Genomic DNA, 7,702 nt, shown 5'->3' on the forward strand with positions numbered 1-7,702 from the left:
GTGGGGGCGGGGCCAGTCAGTGGTGGGATTAGCCAATTCGCCAAACTGGGCAAAATTTTAACAACCGGTTCACCTGAACTGGTCTAAACCGGCTGAATCCCACCTCTGGTCATAAATCACTTCAAACAATCACTAAATGAACTGTTGTAAGTCGAGGACTACCTGTATATGCCAGTTGCCAACTGCCCAAATTTTGATCATGTGACCCTTCAGATGCTGCAATAGTTGTAAGTGGGAAAATTGGTCATAAGTCGCTAAATGAATGATTGTAAGTCAAGGACTACCTATTTGAAGACCTCCATGGAAATAGCCCTTCAAGTACTTAGTAATTTCAAACGCTGAAGAGAGGGAAAGAGATCCAGGCTGGTTTAGTGATTAATGGAAGCAGACTGGAAACCAGGAGACCGTGAGTTCTAGTCACGCTTTAAACATGAAGCCAGTGAAGTGGCTTTGTGCCATTCTCTCTCTCTCTCTCAGCCCCAGAAAGAAGCCAAGGCCTAACTCGGTCTAACAATCTTTCCAAGAAAATTATATGGGTTGTCCAGGTAGTTGCCAGAATTCAAGAGTGATTTGAAGGTACACATGCATGAAGACACACGTACACTAAAGAATTAAAAGGACATTTTTATTCACCCTATGCTCATTTTTTTCACTTTAAGTATTGGAGACATGTAGGAAAATGAATACTTATATAAACAAACCATTTTTTAAAATGCTGCACATCTTTAATGACAGATGAATTAATTGCCAGAGAGTTGTTTCTCCATTCATAGAGCAACAATGTTCAGGCTGTGATATATTTCCTTGACGGCAGTTGCGTTCACTAAAGGAGTGTTCAGTTGTGGGGTTAATAAATTATGGTGATATATTTTGTACCTAACAACTGGGCTTTAGGTGGGCAGAACTAAAAAAATCACCATCATGCTGAATCTGAAAAATAAAATCAAGGCAGCTAAATGTGAATTATTAGGCTAGAACTGTGATGGCGAACCTTTGACATGGCTGTGTCCAAGCCTGCGTGCTGGAAGTGGCACGCAAAACCATCCCGTGAGGTATGTGTGGGCCCGCTGGCCTTCGTGAGCACGGGAGAGCCAATACCTGAAAGAGCGGTGGTCCATCACACATGCACGAGCCTGCACTCAAACACCCAGATACTGGCATGGAAGCGCACCTGACAAACAGCTGGCCATCGTCAACCCGGAAGGTCGGGTGCCGGCTTGCACGTGTGCCGGAATGCCGTTCTTCCGGGTTCCGCTGCCCCCACGTGCGTGACAGCCAGCTGACCGGTGCACATGTGATCACAGGAACGCGGAATAACAGGCAGCGAGGCTGTGCATTCTTCGTGGGATGGTTTCATGTGCCACTTCCGGCAGGCATGCCATAGGTTCGCCAACACCGGGCTAGAAGATTCAGATGTATTGGATAAGACTACCTCTGTCTACTCAGAAGTAACTCCTGTTATGTTCAGAGGGATTTGTCTCAGGGAAATGTCCATAAGGTGGCAAACTTAGCCAGAGAGTTAACCTTAAAAAGTACTGGCTGCATTTTACATTTCCTCATTTGCAATTCAGTTAAATAATTCACTGGCAAGAAAATACATCTGATTTAAAAGTGGTTCTCTTCTGCTTTGTATTCCACACTAGCAGCACTAAGAAGTGATACACCCAAACCAAAAAGTGTCTTTAGCATTTCTTATGAAAAGAATAATTCTCATGCAAGAAGACAGTGCTAATAAGGTCAGAGCTTAGTAGTTCAAGGACAGAGTGCCATCTATTGACTTTAAATTTAGCAAGCACTTAGTAGAATCACAATAGGATGCATATTTCAAGTCAGTTTAAGATAAAAGTGACTGTAAGGTTATTTTGATTGCCCTAAAGTAGCAGACAAATGTAGGAATGTAGTAGCTTCCTTTTCAATATTCAATATTGAGGGGCATAAAGTCTATGATACTGAGGGTAACATATGGCCACAATAAGAAATAATAATAATGACTGATACTTTTATTCCAAATGAATTTGCCCATTGAAAATGTGTCCCAGTAGATGGCCATCTGGTGGTGGTAGTGCATTTCACAAGTTAAGCATACGAAGGACTTCCTATTTATCTGTTCTGAAATCCCCTGCCAATCAGATGAATGATTGGGTTCTGGTGTTATGAGAATGTTTTTTCCATATCTGCTTTTTCAAGTTCAAACATTATTTTATATGCCTTTATTGGCACCTCTAATCCCCCCAAAAATGCTCATTTGATTTTATAAGGAAAATCCCTAAATGTTATAGCCTTTCATTGTAACAGAAAGAACTTTATCAATTTCAGTTACTCATTTAGGCATCTGTCCTTTTTGAGGAACACAACATATACATACATACCTGTGTTGCTCAGAGAATAAGACTGAGTCTTATTTTCTTTTAGACTTGAAAATAAGCACTTGGGCTTATTTTTGAGGCTGTCTTACTTTTTTTGAGGTACAGCAGGCCAGACTCGGTGAGCAGGATGCGACGTGAACGCACCATCGCCTCCATTCCAAACCTTCAGCATTAGGAATGGAGGCTTTTTGGCAAACAGGAGGAAAATGGGAAGGGGAATTTTCTGCCTGTCATCCATTCTTCAAGCTCAGCACAGACTGAGGGAAGGATGGCAGGCAGGAAAATCCCCCTCCCCATTTACCTTCCGTTCACCAAAAAGCCTCCTGTGAGCCTCCCAAAAAGAAGGAAAAAGCAAAGCAGCTGGCTGTGGAGCTGCCGGCTTTGGGGAAGAGGCCCAGCAAGCAGAAGTGCTACGCCCAGAAAGAGAAGGGCAAAAGCGGTATTTGCGCTGTCCCAAGGGGCCAGCGGGCTGTAGCTGCAGCTAGACAGTTGCCGACCCACGCTCGTGCCACCACTCATGCTGGCCATTCCCATCCCCCCAAGCTTATTTTTGGGGTAGGGGTAATACTAGGCCCACCCCCAAAAGATTAGGGTTGGGTTTATTATTAGGGTGGGTCGTGTTTTCAGAGAAACATGGTATATAATGTGTGATCATTGATATAAAGACATCGTGAAATTGGCAATATGGCCATTTATTTTAATGTATTTTAATAGCAGTTATACATTGAGTAGATATTATCCATTAGAAACTCAAAATCTGTAAATAAATATATGCAGGCAACAGGAATGAATAGATATGTGACTCCTTGGCTGGTAAATGTTTATCAAGATGTCTTCCTGAATAACCCTAGATAAGTTCATTGTGCTAACTGGTTATCTAAATGTGACACCTAGTGTTCAACTTTAGAGATAATGATTTTAAAAAAGAGAAATTTATGGAACATCTAATCACTTCTAGAGCAAATCTGCACTCCACATGTAACAAGTTATATTACTATCGTGTATGACAAGTAGTCCTCGACTTATGATCACAATTGAGCCAAAAATTTCTGCTGCTAAACAGAACAGTTGTTAAGTGAATTTTGTCCCATTTTACAACTTTTCTTGCCACAGTTGTTAAGTGAATCAATGCAGTTGTTAAATTATTAACATGCCTGTTAAGTGAATCTGGCTTCCCCATTGACTTTACTTATCAGAAGGTCACAAAAGGGGATCATGTGACCCAAGGACACTGAAACCGTCATAAATATAAGTCAATCACCAAATGCCTGAATTTCGATCATGGAGATGCTGCAATGGTTGTAAGTGGAAAAAATATTATGTCACTTTTGTCAGTATCATCATAACTTCAAAGTATCACTAAATGAATGGTTATAAGTCCAGGACTACCTGTACTACCATACGACTATTTGTTATCTATTGGAATTACTAATGGAATAATTCCTATTTTGAAGAGAAAAAGGGGCCCTGCAGAAATAACTGATGCACAGCAGAAAAAGCAAGGGAAATATGAGCTTTAATAAAAAGGCTTGTTTTTTGTCTAGGCAGGATGTTTTATCATCTGTACGACTGGCATTTGGCAAGACAGGGATCTGAGAGATCTCTGATCCAAAGTGATCATGTTCTGAAAACAGATGAAAAGTAGAAGAGAGAAGTAGAGTGTAATTAGACAATTATGCAATTATTTCAGATATATAGAATTTGGTTTAATTGGGAGATTATTTCAGATGCAACTTTGAATATGTAAATTTTAAACCAGAATCTGAAGGAAGAATGAATTAAATGTTAGTTAGATCAGGGGTCTCCAACCTTGGCAACTTTAAGACTTGTGGACTTCAACTACCAGAATTCCTCAGCCAGCAAACCTGGCTGAGGAACTCTGGAAATTGAAGTCCACAAGTCTTAAAGTTGCCAAAGTTGGAGACCACCGAGTTAGATGAACAGAGTGATACTTTGCCCGACAGCAGACTTATGGACTAATAGCTTTATTTTGGAATGCTTATGACAAAATGTTTAAGGCATCACATTTGTCTGTTGCTTTTTTGCAGAGTGATGTATGATGGTAATCCAGTGATAGAAAAATAAAATGGAGTTCAATGAATTCCTGACAATAAGATAAGATAAAGCAGATCCTTATTTTCTTCCTTCCCAATGATTGAACAATGTGAAATTGGATTGGTAGGTCCCAACTCTGGTACCGGGGAATTATTTCATTTATTTGAAGGACTCCCTCTCTCTGCTTACATATATACTACCTGACCCATCAGATCTGGCAGGAGATAAATGTCTCCCTTGTCCTCCTGAAGTCTTCGGCAAACTCCATATTTTGCAATTTTTTTACCTTTTTAAGGGAAAGACTGAGACCCTACATTTGCTATGTTGTCGATCCCATCTCTTAAGGAATGTCATCTGATGGAGCCCAGGAAGAGACCTTTCTCTGCCATGGCACCCGCCCTTTGGAACATCAAAAATACCCTATTGCTATTAGACCCTCAAGAAGAACAGTCTATAAAAGACTACCTACAAATACTGCAATACATATATGTAATAAAACTCTATATTATTATGCTTTTCCACCAGGTAGTGAAATTATACCCTTAAGTATGCAATGTTGTTTTATATCATAAATCAGTCCACAATCTGAAAGGAGTAATCATATTTCCTTTCTATGATGCTTTGCCATGCAACATTTAATCCTTAATATAAACCCTGCCAAAGTTTAATAAAACCTAACTCTAGATCTGAAGTCTCCCTTGTCGTCCTGAAGTTCTTTGGCAAACTCCATATTTTCCTTTTTAAAAAAAATCTTTTTAAGGAAAAGACCGAGAGCCTACATTTGCTATGGAATTCAAAGATTGTTCATATGATGCATTAATTAATTAATCAGCCATATTATGGCCGAGTATATTGAGAAAATTTAGTCAGTTAATTTAAAGTTAGTGAACTGTGGGAACCCCCCAAAAAATCATGGTTAATGAAGGGAAAGTGTATCATAACAACTGAATCAACATTTCCCAGTGAGGACATTATATTCCCAAAGCAGGGTCCGTATAGATGACTTTCTAGTGATAATAGATAACACAAGCCATTTTAGCTTTATTTTTGTCTAAATATTAATCCTCAGAAGGCTAAAAAAATTAAAATAAATCATTTTATTTTCATTTTCAGTCTGTGGACATTACAGGAAAACCATGAGTAAATGAATCCAATATTTACACCAATGCTTGGGAAAGCTTCTGACTTCCTTTACACCTAAATCTAGAAATGAATCCCTGCCAAATAATCTCAGATGTACAAAATGTATGGAAGCTGCCCAATATAAGATGGGTAGTTATATAAATGTTTTTTTTAAATAATATTTTTTATTTTTTAACAAAAACAACAACAACAAGACATAACAAACATTAACATAAAACATATACTCCTTCTTTACATCAGCATTTCGGTATTCCTCTTTTATTTACATTTTTCCCTTCTCGTTTCCTTTAATTATATTTATCTTTTTTGTCCCATTCTCCCTTATTTCTGTATATATTCCATCATACCTATCATTATAACAATTCATTTTCTTTCATGCACAAACCCTTTTAGTATGTGTATATATGACCCTTTCCCCTTTTTCGTCATTTATCATTTCTAATTTCTATCCAATTATACAATTTATTCCATACTATATAATATTCCGTATCTTCCTTTTCTTTTATCTCCTTTGTTAATTTATCCATCTCAGCACAGTCCAGGATTTTCCTTATCACTTCCTCCTCCGATGGTATATTCTCATTTTTCCAGTTCTGTGCGTAAGATATTCTTGCAGCTGTTATTATGTGTAAGATTAGATACCTTATTTTTTTATTATATTTCCTATTGAGTATTCCCAGCAAAAAGGTCTCTGGTTTCCAGTCCATGTGTTGGCCAGTTATTTTTTCCAGCCATTTTCTGATTTTGGCCCAAAATGTTTTTGCAGATTGACATGTCCACCGTAAATGGTAACACGTTCTATATACTTTTTTTGCACTTCCAGCATATTGGGGAGCTATTCGGGTACATCTTAGCAAGCCTTGCCGGTGGCAGATGCCATCTGTAAAACATCTTCAACTGGTTTTCCTTAAATGCCACAGACATAGTCAGTTTTATATTTGTTTCCCACATATAAATGTTTTAAATAAGTAAATAAAGTGAAGATTTAATTCTGGAGATTTCTGGTGTGTGTGTGTGTGTGTGTATATATGTGTGTGTGGATATATATACACTCACATATATATATATGTGATTATCCTGGAAGGACAGTACGTTAAATCAGAAACCCAGTTACCAAATGAGCACAAAAGGCCTTTCATGCAAGCTCTTTCCCCATGGTTATTAAGGTTACCATAATTTTCAAATGTGCCATAATGGCAAGTCATCCTAAGAGATTTTACATCTGCATTATATGCCACAGGATAGAAGAAAATGTATCCTATGGATACCAGAAGAAGATTGTAGCTCAATAGTAGATCACACATTTCCAGTGCAGATGGTCCCAGGTTCAAGTCCAGGGGTGAAATCTAAAAATTTTCCCTACCAGTTCTGTGGATGTGGCTTAATTGGTGGGCGTGGCTTGGTGGTCAGGTGACTGGGTGGGCGTGACCAATAACAATAAATAATAAAAATAATAAACAAAATACACAAAACAATAAGAGGTACCAAAAACCAACTTTCACACTTTACACACACACAACACAACTGATTCACACACAATGTGAAAGCAGCTGCACTTCACCCAAAATGGCCCCTGCAGCAAGCAAGAACTTCACACAGCCACAAAAGGCCCAAAAACCAACTTTCACACTTTACACACACACAACACAACACAACTGATTCTCACACACACACACAAAATGCCACATACAACTTTTGAGATTTTGTGTTTGTGTAGTTAGAGTAAAACACTATAGAAACACACCAAATCTCAGAAAGCTGCACAAATATTTTATTTTATTTTATTATTTTATTTATATTTTTAGACAAAAGCAACTAAATTTAAAACTTCCTTAACTTTAAAACTTCCTTAACTTTAAATTGCTGTCTAAAAAAAAATAAAGTTCCTTAAAAAAAACCCAATTAACTATTTTTTTAAAGCTCCCCCCCCTTACTTACCCAATTCAAAGGAAAAGGCAGGCAGATTGAGTTGCTCACCGATGAGATGGATTGCAGCCAGGCAGATTCAGTTGCTAGCTGATGCAATTGTGTTTGTTTGTTTTTTTGAATTTGTATCTCGCCCTTCTCCGAAGACTCAGGGCAGCTTACAATGTGTTAAGCAATAGTCTTCATCCATTTGTATATTATATACAAAGTCA

This window comes from Ahaetulla prasina, chromosome 2 (genome assembly GCF_028640845.1).
Source record: "Ahaetulla prasina isolate Xishuangbanna chromosome 2, ASM2864084v1, whole genome shotgun sequence".
NCBI lineage: Eukaryota > Metazoa > Chordata > Lepidosauria > Squamata > Colubridae > Ahaetulla > Ahaetulla prasina.